A 12896-nucleotide genomic window follows, 5' to 3' on the forward strand; every position below is an offset into this window, starting at 1 on the left:
CCACCACCACCATCAGGTATTTTTCAATGTTCCCAGATGGTGGTTCTAATTTGCTGCCAGGTTCACAAACCCCGGGTTAGATGCATCTTGGCTGACCTCAGTACCATGGAATTAAGGATCAGGGCTGGCCCCATCTGGGGCTTTGGGCTTTGACATTTATTAAGCACTTGATATGTGCCTCATATTTCATCTCCTCAGTGACAATATAAGGTAGGACCTTTTATTAGCCACATTCTACAGATAAGAAAAATGGAGGTTCAGAGAGGCGAAGTAACTTGCCCACAGCCACACCACATAAGTGTGAGAGCCAAAATCCGAACCGGGGCTGTCTGGCTCCAGTCTGCACCTTCCCCTCCTGTCCATCTCGTGAGAAAAGGCACGCGAGAAAAACAGGTGGTTGCACCTCTCCTTGGTCCCCAGCAGTGCAGGGACTGAGGGCTCTCTACTCCCAGTCCCTGAACCCTCCGCCCATCTCTGCCCGGAAGAAGCTGGCCTAGCCCCTCTAGACACATCTTTTCATCACCCCACTTCAGCAGCTGCTCTAAGGTACCCAGGGACCCAGCTACCTCAGAGTAGGTATTTTTGGAAAAGGTGACTCAGCCGAGAGTCTGGGTAACGGGCCACTTGACCTCAGGCCCCGTCCGGAAACTGACCCTCCCTTGTCCCTTGTAATGACACCTCTGGGGGCCATTGTGTTTACACAGCACTCCCTTCCCCAGGACTGGTGAGGGCTTTCCCACTTGCCCTCTCTCTGTCTGGGAGCAGTGAGCCAGCAGGGCTCAACAGGCCTCAAATCCCCCTTCTCCGTGGCCATGCATCCTGCTCCAATGAGCCTCTCCGGTGCCTGGCAGGCATCCATCCTGTTGCTGTTAACCATGGAGACTCCTCAATGCCAGGTTCAAGCCTGAGCCCTGTCCTGACAGGCTGAGTGACCTTAGGCAAGGCTCCTGTCCTCTTGGGCCTCAGGCTTCCCAGCAGCTGTGAAGGTCGACCTGGTTCTCTGCAAGGGCTTGGGTGGCTCGGGTAGCGGGAGGCAGGATCCAGGCAGGCCTAGCTGGGCAGAGGACCGCTCTTCTGGGCAGGCAAGCCTGCCCAGGCATGCCAGGCCCAAGGACTGAGCAAGGACCAGGTCCCAATACAGGGAGCTCCTTAGCAGAGAATGTATGTGACTTAGAGGGAACCCATAGACTAAAAAAGGGCTCCACCCTCCAAGGGGCCAATCCAAGAAGCACCCGGAGGAAGCTGACATCTCCATGGGTCTTGCGTCCATCTAGAGCCCGTCTTCAACACTTCAGCCCTGAAGGGGCCTTGGGTGTGAACCACACTTAGGTAGTTGTGTGTGCACGCGCACATGCGTGTAATTCCTCAGTGAGGGTGAGAGGGAATGAGTACAGGTTTGCAAATTTATATCTTTGTGAGGATGTGTGATACTTCCTTGATATAGCTGAACTTATGTGTATACACGCAAATGTACATGTATCTGCGGAATATGCATATGTGTTTGCAGACAGGTACAGTTGTATGTGTATGCAAATGTCCAAGCATGGCACACAATGTACATTCATGTTTGAAGGTGTGCACGGATGTGTGGGTATGTGTGCACCCAAAGCCTCACCAGAGGTCCTGCCCGCAGCCACCAGCCCAGGTCAGCTCTGTGTGTCTGCTGGCTGCGGCCCTGGATGCGGGAGTGGCCCTCACAGGGAAAAAATTGGGCCGCAGGCAGGTGCCGGGGACAATGTGGATCTGGGCTCTGCAGGGGCAGGGCCTGCTTCCAGAGTCCCTGCAGCAGCTCTAGTTCAAAGGACACAGGCCGAGAGAACTCAGGCCCCTCCATGAGGGGATGGGTGGGGTCAGACACAGGTCTCTGTCACCTCCGTATCATTTCCAGGTCCCCGTGGCTCGGGGCAGGCCGCTGCACCTCTGCAGCAGACGATGGCTGCCTGACCCTAGAAGGGGGGGGAACCTGTAGGATTCTGGTCCAGGACTAATCCAGGACCTGCTGGCTCACATCAGGGCTGAGGTTCCGGGGACTTGGGCCATAGCACACCTTAGGCCTTGGTATCCGCATCCATGAACCCCAAGATCCTTCTACTACCCCAGGCCACACACAATCATATACACGCTCACTGACGTTCCACAAATATGTACCCCCCTCTCTCCTACACACAGACACACACATTCCTACATACAGGCACACAGCCTGTACACATGACCACATGGCTCCTACGCAGAGAGACACGGGTGGGCACACCTGCCCCAGTGTCTCCTTCGGGGGCCACTGTGCCTTCTTCTCCCTGATGCCCGTACGTGCTGGAATCATCTTTTCTTCACCCCATCCTCAGCCTGCCTCACCCGCAGCCTCGTGTCTCCCCACTGCACACAGGATGCAGTGGAGCCCTGGCCTTCATGGCCTTTAACGCCCACCTCCCACCCCCACCCCTCCCACCCAGCGCTCACTCCTTCCACAACACCATCCTGTCAAGCTCGGATCATCCTGAGCCACAATTCCCATGGAAACCGGGAAGACAAGCAAAAGGAAAGACAGATTCCAGCTTTCTCAGCAGCACTACCAGCCTTGTCAGTTTGGGGCAGAGGTAGGGAAAGGAGCACTTGGCTCTCAGCCTAACCCGGGGACAGGCAAGTGGGTTCAAGCTGTTTGACCTCTCTCAACCCCAACCACCATCTTCAGGAGCCTGGGGTTGTGCAAAAGAGTGCGGCGTGAGAACCCTTCTGCAACACCCACTGAGCCCCACCCCCTCACTGAGCCCCACCCCCTCACTGAGCCCCACCCCCTCACTGAGCCCCACCCCCTCACCGAGTCCACTCCTCTCGTCCCCTGTGACCTAACCCAGCCCATCTCCCCCGGCTCACCGGTGCCTCTTCCGTTCCAGTCTGCAGGATCTTGGGGGGTTGCTTTGATTTCAGCCCTAGGCTACTTCTTCCTGAGCCCTGGCTAGCAGGCTAGGTGGACAGAGGAGGGCAGGCCTGACCTAGGCCCAGCGCTGATGCCCAGTTTCACTCAGCCCTGCCTGGACAGCCCCAACCGCTCTAGGGTGTGCCCAGCTTTCCCCACTAACCATTCCTGGGCTGGCTCAGCCCCAGGAAGGGCCCCGGGCTGCAGTCACTGAGCCCAGCCCTCCAATCACACATACACGTGTAATACATGCACACACACATCCGTGCACACGCACACATCAGGGTTGCTCAGAGCTGAGCCTGTAAGGGGGGCTACTAAGGCACAAAAAAGTCTAAGAAGGAAGGAAGGAAGGAAGGTCAATCTGAGCAACAGGGACCCAAGGCCCCACGCTCTGAAAACTCCGGCCATCTCACAGCCTGTCATATAGGGAGGCGCCGGTGTGTGGCTTTGAGGTTCCAAGAACTCACAGATCTTTGTGTTCTAAGAAAATTAGAGCCTCTATTATACTGCCCCATTATTTGAAGAGTCTGTACTTCCTACACTCTGTGAAAATGAGAGCCTGCAGTGCTGAGGCTGTAGGCGCCGAAGCTCCTAATACTCTATTATTCTAACTGCCTGAGGTGCCAGGGCTCAAGGACTGGAGCACCCGGGTTTCCGCCCCTCGGAGCCTGGTGGGCTGTGGGCCGGAGTCTCTGTGAACACCAGGCAGGAGCAGGCCCCAGCGAGCCGCTGCACATGGGAGGCGCTTCCCAGCCTCCACCCTCTTGCTTACTCCCTGTGCATGCCTGGGGTTCCACCACCTCCTCTCTGCTAATTACACCTGAACTTTAAAGGGGAAGGGAGGGTATTGCCATCAGTTACTGCCTTCTGGGTGCCAGACCACGGCTGATTCTCTCATTTAATCCTCATGATACTATTTGCCTGGAGAATAGAGTAAGTCCATCCAACCCATCTCTCTTGCTGGCTGCCTCAGAAGCCCCTGACAATGTCCTCCGACCCACACCCCCACCACACCACGCCTTGTTGCTAATTTACAGTTGATAATACTGAGTCTCAGGACACGAGGTCATTTGTCTCAAGTCACACGGCTGGAAATAGTAGAACTGCAACCCGAACCTGGCCCCTGGCAAACCCAGGTCTCCCAGTAGCAGGCTAGCTCTCCAGAGCACCTGGGGGCCTCCCTCCCAGCCCCTCCTCCACTTTAGGTCCACACTGAACCAGCTCCTCCCACCCTAGAGGCCCCCCAGCTCCAGAAGGCAGACACTGTGGTCCCCTCTTCCCCAAGCTAGAGGCAGTTTAGAGCCCCTGCATTTCCCATCCTGATTGATCTAAAGGCATGTGATCCGCAAAGACTCCGTGGTGGGACTGGGGGATGTGGTGTTCAGTTTCTAAGCACCGGTCGCTATGGAAGCCAGGTGCTGCCAGCCCAAAACCTAGCAACAAGGCGTGGTGTGGTGTGCGGGTCGGAGGGCATCGGCAGGGGCTTCTGAGGCGGCCAGCAAGAGAGATGGGGTGGATGGACCACTCTATTCTCCAGGTTGGAGGGCTGGACCTGCCACCTTGGCTGGGCTTGCAAGGGGGAGGAAGGAGGCAGAGGGAGCAGGGTCAGGCAGGTCCTGAGAGACTGGGATCCAAAGATAAGGGCAGAGAGAGACTTGCAAAGACAGACAAAGGGAGTCCAGAGACAGACGACAGACGACTGGCAGGGGGGGTGGGGGGAACTGACTCCCAGACGGGCGGACTCCTGGGGAGGGAGCGCGTGGGCCTGAGAGCAGGAGGAAGCCACAGGGCAGTGACAGAGATGGATGGACTCATGACAGGAGGAGATAAGCCTGAGGCAGGAGGCAATATAGAAGCAGATAATAAAGGAGAGAGGACTAGGAACGAAGTAGGCAGGCGGGCAACACAGACTGGGAGGCAGAGCCAGTGGTAGCAGGGCGACCCCCTCCCAGCAGCAGTTATGAGGACAAGGGCTCCAAGGTCACAGGAGTCCTGAGCTGGCCCCTGCGGCCTGCCCACCTGTGGCATAGGCATCACCAACCTTGTACAGCCACCCCTCCCCCACCCGGCCTCTCCCCCAGAACACAGAATCACCTAGGCAGTGGCCCTCAGAAAGGAGACTAGCCGTGGGTCCCAGGTCTCTCCCCCGCCCCTCCCCACCACAGGGGTTGCCTAAGATCGCACAGTGAGGCAGCCCTGAAACGGCAGCCCTTTGGGGATTCCAGTCCGGAGCTCGCCTGGGTCCGACCACTCCCTGGGTGTCCGCGGAGGCACCTTCAGTACAGAGAGCACACTGGTCTCCCTACCAGAGTGATGGAGCCTAAGACGCAACCCCCTTTACTCCCTTTTCTTGAACAACAGGCCCAGACCCGAGGATGGAGCAGACAGCCTGCATAGGGCAGGTGGCCCACGCTGGTCCCTCTCGGCGCTGTGTCTGGGGCAGCAGGCTCTGGGGAACCCAGAGCAGCCTGACTCCTCGGGAGCAGGGAATTGGCAGGCACTTGACAGGCGGCATCTCAATCCTCACAGCAACCTGTTACACGTGAGAAGACGGAGGCCCCCAGGAGGAAGGTGACTTGCCCTAGGGTGCCTGAAGCAGAAATTGAGCCCAGGTCTCTTGGGGGCCAGTGCAAGTTGGAGGGCCTGCTGGAGGCCCCCTGCCAGGGTGGGGGCAGCCACCCCAGGAAGCGGGCCAATCCCAGCCTGCTCAGGGGCTCTTCCCAGAGGGAGAGTGGGCTTGGGTCCCGATTCCTGCTCTGGCCACTGTTCCTCCCAACAGCAGACATGTCCCCGCCCAGCTAGTTCGGAGTGGCTGACAGGGCTTGGCTAGACTCTTTCAGGTGTCAAGTATTAATATCTCTCTTCTCTCTCTGTCTCTCCTCCCGCCCCCCAATTGACAACACGTCGGCAGCACCTGACAGCCGCTCTGGGCGCTCATGTGCCCTCAGAGGCGCCCTGTCTACCCCCAGAGCCTTGCTCTCTCCAGACTCCTGAGGGAGGAACAAGACAAAGGCTAATTAAACACCCACTATGTGCCCCTGGTGGTATGAAGCATTTGACCTTCATTATCTCATTAAACTGCTCACTAAGGGCTCTGAGGGTCTGCCCCGCCTCCTGCAGCTCCTGGTCCCTCGCTGCCTGCCCCGCCCCCACCTCACAGCACCGGTAGATGCACAGAGTTGTCTGGGAGCCGATAGTGTGGTTCTCAGTGGCAGTGCTCATGGTGAGGGGCGGGGGGAAAGTGTAGTGTAGGCAGGTGGCAGGTGAGAGGAAGAGGGAAGGAAGAGCAGGGGGAGAGCAGGCTGCTGCACACCCGTCTCACCCCACGTACACACACCTTGCACGCTGGGCCTGGGCCACAGCCCAGAAGGTTGACCTGCGGCACCATGCTCCCCGGAGCCCCGGTTCCTAGAAGGCGGCGCTGCAGCAACTACTGATTGACTGCCTCCCAGCCTTGTCTTCTGGCTGCCCGGAGGCTGCCTCCTCCATGCAGCCCCCCAGGGGACTGGTGTCACTGCCAGGGTGAAAGTCTGTGAGCAGCCTGGGGACAATGAGCAGTGACCCCTCCTCGCTCCCCCAGCCTAACACTCTCCCTACCCCTCAGGAACCTGGTCCAGGTAGACGGGCAGTAGAAGGGCCACCGCAGGGGCTGATGTTCAAGCATGCTCATGTGTGCATGTGCACACACGTGTGTGTGTGTGAATGCATGAATAAGCCAGTGGGACAGATGAGTTGTAAATACAAGATGTGAGCCATATGACCTGGGTTCAAACCCCAGCTCCTTCATTTCCTGGCTATGGCATGTTATGCAGATCACTGAACCTCTCTGAGCCTCAGTTTCCTTATCCCTACAGTGGGGCTACCAATAGTCACCAAGCAACAGGATGAACGAGATCATAAATGCAGAGCTCTGGCACGATGCTTGGCACAGTGTTTTCCACGACACGAAGGCTGGTACTACTGTTACTGTGAGCACGTGTGTGTGTGTGCACATGTAGGTGCCCTTGGACGGATTTCTGGCGCTCCAGCAGGGGGTGCAGGCTGTTCCTTACCCTCAACTCCTCTAGAGTAAGGCCTGCAGCCCACTCTCAGCTCAGCCTCAGAGAAGGGGACCCTACGGCACCCCCCCAAGAAAGCCCCACCTGTGCTGGGCGAGTCTGTGTGAGGGAGATGGATGGCTTGGCGGCCAGCAGGCAGGACTGGTGATTAGGAGGCTAACGGCCCGGCATCCGGAAAGGAGTGGGAGGGAGGCTGAACTGGGGGGCCATCCATCAAAGCTGGCAGGCCCAGCGATGCTACACGGTGAGACCGGAGAGAGGCCAGGGGACAGCTGTGAGGTGGGGGAAGTGTAGACGAGCTAGCGGGGCCAGGCAGCCAGGCTCAGCCCAGCAATGACCCGCTCAGTTACCCTGAGTGAGTCACTGTAACCTAGGGGCCTCAGTTTCTTCATCAGAACAATGGGGTCAAATGTCTCTCTCTGCACAGAGAAGTTCCAGCCACAGTAGACACAATATCAGGCCCTGGGGACAAGAGGACACCTAGGAGGTTGTGAGAGGTCCAGAAATTCGCCTACTCCTACAGGTCAACTCAGCCGAAGACCCTGGGGTGCAGAGTAAGGGAATATGGCAGTGTCTATGCTGGCAGCCGGGGGACCCGAGTTTGAATCACTTTATGGGGGATCCCAACCCCTGCTGACCTGAGCCGAGCTCCTGACTCCCCAGGCCCTTCCCTGAATGTCTCCCCCCCCCATCCATTATTACCACACATGCCCAGCCTGTCAGACAGAGGAGGGAAGGGCCAGAAGCACAGCCCCTGCCTGTGCAAACTTCACTCAACCTGCTACCCTTTGGAGGAGGCAGTTGCCTGGAAAAATCCTGGCCGGCAAATCCGGGGCAGCAGGGCCTGCCTGGGGCCTGGTGGGACCCTCACAGGGCCCACAGCCTCGGTCTGTCTCTAACGACCTCAGTGAGCACGATCAAGTCACTTGCCTCTCTGGGCCTCAGTTTCTTCAGCCCTGAAATCAAACAAGGAACAACAAAAACATTCGGGGGCTCTTCTTTCCCTGTGAGACAAACTGCAGATTCACGGCAGCCTCTCCCTCCCGGTCCTTCCCCAGGCCCCCCGCTTACACCCTGCACGCGGGCTGCTCCGGATCCTGCTGCCCCATCACTGTCTGTTTCCCTCCGACTCGTGCCGTGTGGCTCACTGGTCCACCTCTGGCCCTCTGCCCCTCCGCTGGAAAATCTCCTCCCCACCCAACAGAGACAGGAGTATCGCCATTCTGCAAAGCTGTTGGCCCCTGACAGAGCTCAGACAGACCCCCTCGCAGGGCCCCCAGTGGCCCCCAAACACTTTCTCTGGAGCGCCTGTGTCTCCATCTCGCTGAGAGCAGGGCCTGATTCCCAGGGCCCAGGATGAGGCAGGCAGCTCAGGGGATGGTGCTTAGAGAAAATGAAAGGGAGGGAGGAAGAAGGAAGGGAGGAATGAAAGGAAAGACATGAGAAAGGAAGGGAGCCGAGAAACAACGGTCCCCAGTGTCAGTTCGGTCTAACAACCTGAATGAACTCAGTTCGGTCCAAGTGGAGCCCTCCATGCTCAGCCCTGCCAGCCCCCCCCCACCGCTCACCTCACCCCCATTCCCCTTTGGGCCCAGCCCTCCCCACACACTCAGTACAAAGGCTCAGAGCCAAGGGGTCTCTGGCCTCTGCCTGCACCCTGACTGGAGGCTAAGAACAAGCATGGTCGTCATAGCGACGCCAGGATGCTGTCATCACTAATTCATCGTCCTAGCCCTGGGAGGCCAGCGAGGTGTCAGGAGAGCCGGTCAGAGCGATGAGAGCAGCCACTGGGAGCCGGAGTCTTAGGGCTGTGGGCCTGGGGGGATGGCCAGGGATTACACCCCCCCCCCACCGATCTGTGTCCTCCCCTCAGTCTCCCCACGCCCTGGGAGGAAGCAGCACAGTCCTCTCTTCAATCTGTCCTGCGCACCTACTGTGTGTCCAGCTCAGTCCAACCACAGAGCAGGGGTGGGAGGGTCAGCGAATGCCAGGATAGAAAGGCTCCCACCCCAGTGCTTAGGAGCATGTGTCCGTGTCCTGCTGTCCTCAGTAGGGCAGGGGGTGGCCCTCTGATGTCACAGGGGCTGAGGAGGGGTGGAGAGAAGGGGGAGGAAGCAGGCCCACACTGTGCCCCTTCCACGCATGTAGGTGGCAGGCATTCCTCCCAGAAAACCTACAGGGGCGGCATTACTGCTCCATTTTGCAGATGCCCAGATGTTCTCTCTGCCTGAATCCACCTGGCCAGTCTCATCTCCTCCTCCTCCTCCTCCTCCTCCTGGAAGACTCGGGATTTGCCACCCCGTGAACTCCCAGTGACGGTGTGTGAGGGTCCTGGTCTCCCCAGCCAGACTGGACTGCCGCCTGCTCCTTCTCCCACCCAGGCTTGTAAAGAGCACACAGCGTGGGCCCTCCCACCCCAGCGACACTCCTGGAGGTGAGAAGACCGGCCACGCCTGGGAGCACAGGCTGAAGCTGTGCTTGGCTCGGAATCCTCTTGGGACTTCCCCAGGGAGCTCAGCTTTTCCCTGTGGGAAGTCACCTGCTCCTCAGCCTGGGGGAGAACGGCCAGGCTCCACCTGCGAGGCACCCCTGCCTTCCTCTCACCTGGTTCCTTCATTCCCGGAACCGAAACAAGGAGCCCATTTGGAGCAGAAGAACGGAGATGACGCTAACACGCATTCACTCAACAAGCATCTGTTGAACACTTAACGGTGTGTGGCCTGTAGTGGACCGTGAGATACAATAGTGAACAAAATGAAACTAATTCCTGCCCTTTCGGAGGTTTTGGCCCTGTAAAGTCAGAACCGAGGTTTGCTTTATACACATTAACCTATTTGAGTCTTACGGTACGTATGAAGGTGGATGTTGTTACGCCTATTTTACGGTGAAGAACACTGAAGGTTAGAATGAAAGGAACCTGCCCAAGGCCATACGCTAGTAGCCAGCAAAGGCAGAATGCAAACCACACATCTCATTTGAGAGAGAGAGAAACATAGGTCAGCTGGCTGCCATCCATACGCACCAGAACCTGGGGTCGAACTCACAACCTTTTGGTGAATGGGACGACACTCCAACCAGCTGAGCAACTCGGCCATGGCTCATTCTTGCTCCATTTCTGGGCGGGGCATGGGGGTCACAGACCTCCTCCTCGCCCTCAGAGAGTTCACGATCTAGTTCACCCATCCCAGCTCTCCAACAAGCCCTGCAGGAAAGTGCTCCTGGGGTCTGATCTGATCCCCCTGCTGTACCCCAGCTTGGCCCCTCTTGGTTGGGGTCTCAGTGGGGCGGAAGACCAGCTTTCCTCCCCTTGCAGAACCTGGGGTGCTCCCACGAGCTCCCAGACCTTTCTCCACCCCCACCTTGCACACAGGCCTCCCCCGCCAGGAGGGAGTGAGGTGTGCGGTCTAAAAATACCTTAATCCCTCCCTGCTTGTGCTCTAATTAAGCTGAGTGAGTCACTACTTTAAGTAATTTATTGCTAGTTACATAATTGCTTTAATATTTGGTTCTAGAACTGGGGAACAGAAGTGCCCCCTTTCTTTTCAGGGAATTTCTAATCCAGAGAGGGGCACATGGCCCCCCGTGCGAGGAGGCAGGGAGGGGAGTGGAGCTGTCTCGTACGGGCCCCAGTCTGGACCAACGTGGCCACGTCCGCCAGGGCCACGGGGTACACCTGCCCCGAGGAGGGACAGACTTGTGGGAGCACCAGCTCTACTCCATCACCCACTCTGAGCGGGTATGAGGTCCTCACTCCCAGCTGAATCAGCCCTCAGACCAAAAGCCCACCTTCAGGAGACCATGTCCTGAGCATCCCTTTCCCTCCCTGCCTCTTTGCCTCTGCCGGGGCACAGGAACCAGGCCCGGAAAGGGCGAGCCGGGCCTTGGCATCTCCCAGCTGGTCAGAGGCAGCCCCTCCGTGCCCGCTGTCAGCTCCAGGAGAGCCCTGCAGCCCTCGCGGCCCCGTGAAAAGCCCCGCCCGGAGGGGACTGACTGCAAAGAGCACAAGAGAACTTGTCGGGGCTGGGGGATGAGAAAATACTCCTTTCTTGATTGAAATGGTGGTTATGTGACTGTGTATATTTATCAGAACTCATCAAATCATACACTTTCAATCAGTGATTTTATTGTATATAAATTGTACCTCCATAAAATGGATACAAAAAATAGATTTTCAGAAAGAAATCAGACTCCCACCTTCTGGGTTCCCATAAGATAACAGCTGGGCAGAAACGAAGGAAGGGAGGTGTGAAGAACCAGCTACGGAGGGCGCATAGTAGGTGCCACATGGAAGATGTTTGTTTCACTCAGTTCCGATTAGCAAAAACTCACCAGGTACCTCCTGGGGGTACTCACACATCCTCAATCTCATTAGCTCGCCCCCAGCTCTTGCGCAGTTTGGAGAGAGAGCTGAACTGCACACCAGGTGCGTTACTGACTGTCTCATTTAATCCTATAGCAGCCCTAATAGGGTGGGCTCTACTATCACCCCCCCTTTTACAGACGAGGGAACGAAAGTCCCGTAGCTAAGAAGTGGAGGAACCGAGATTTGAACCAGGAGACATTCTCCAAGGCTTGGGTTTGTAATCACTCACCTCTGCTACTAAATGGCATAGGTTAGCCAGCCAGGCACGGAGGCTGTGCCTCTGACCCCAGGCCTTGAATAAGGAGGTTTTGCAAGTAGAGGCAGGTAAGCCCGAGCAGAGAAGGCAAGTGAGCGAGCGTGAGCTCAGAGAGGCGGCGAGAGGCAGGGCCGGCTTCGGGAAGGGGGGAACTGGGTCAGGCAGCGAGTCGGGAGGAAACACAAACGGAGCCGGGCAGAGTCTGAGAAAATGAGGCGCAGGGCACCCGTCTGTGCCACCTGTGGTTTAAATGCCCACTCGGTGCTGTTCCTGACTCACTCCCTCAAACTTGTCTCTTCCCAGTTTCTTGGCCCTGATTGCCCACTCACAAGCACAGTCACCACTTTACCAAACACAGGCAAAAGCCTTCGTCCCCAAACTTGTCAATGACTGGTGCCATGTGGCAGGGGAGCACTCCAGGGTTGAGGGCGATGGAAGAAAAACCAAGACCTTAAGAATGATAGGCATTAGCCAGGAGAAGGGAAGGGGCACCGAGAAAGGGCACTCTGGGCAAAGGGGGCAGCGGTGCGTCAGCCCAGAGGTGAGAGGCGCTGTGCCCGGCCGCCCGATGGGCAGCCCCTCTGCCGAGTGTGTGTCTGCGGCAGGCACCCTGCGTGTGCCGAATCACATCTGTGTAGCAGGGCTGGGTGTGTACACCTGACTTGTGTGCACGGGTGTTACAGTCCATTCTGTTTCTGTCATTTCTAGGTCAGTTTTCAGATTCATCCTGCCCTGTGTCTGCTTCTCAGTGGGTGCCGATTGTCTGTGTGTGTTGTCTGCTTCTTGGCGTGTGGGCTTCTGTGTCTGTTGAGTCCTTCTCTCTCTGTGTGTTTGCTTCCCTGTGCCTGGCCAGCATACTCGGTCCCTTAGCTCAGGTTGGAGGGGTGAGGAAGGCCAGAGGAGAAGCCCAGGGCAGGTGCCTCAGCTGGGCCTCGGTGGCACACCACAGCACCTAGTGACCGGCAAGCACTTAGTAGGGCAGAAGGCTGCCAGAGATGCTGATTAACACTGATGCAGAGCCAGCGGCCTGGGGCTGAGCAGAGGCTGGGGGTGGGTCCCCAGAGCACACAGTGCCGGGAGGAGCTGGCGGGGCCATGGCCTCCAACTGCCCTTCACAGGAGGGGACCGTCACACTGACTCGCCTCCCCGGGAGGCCCAAGGCCCAGGCTCTAGAGAGCAAGAAGGAATGAGATCAAACTCCAAGATAAAGGCCTTTAAAAGGAGCACTTTTATTAGACTTGGCGGGGGACTGGTCATAAGTGTTATCAAAACACGAGGCGACAGTAACACAGCTCTGCTCTT

Source organism: Artibeus jamaicensis, unplaced genomic scaffold (assembly GCF_021234435.1).
Source record: "Artibeus jamaicensis isolate MK-2021 breed Jamaican fruit bat unplaced genomic scaffold, CSHL_Jam_final contig_64, whole genome shotgun sequence".
NCBI lineage: Eukaryota > Metazoa > Chordata > Mammalia > Chiroptera > Phyllostomidae > Artibeus > Artibeus jamaicensis.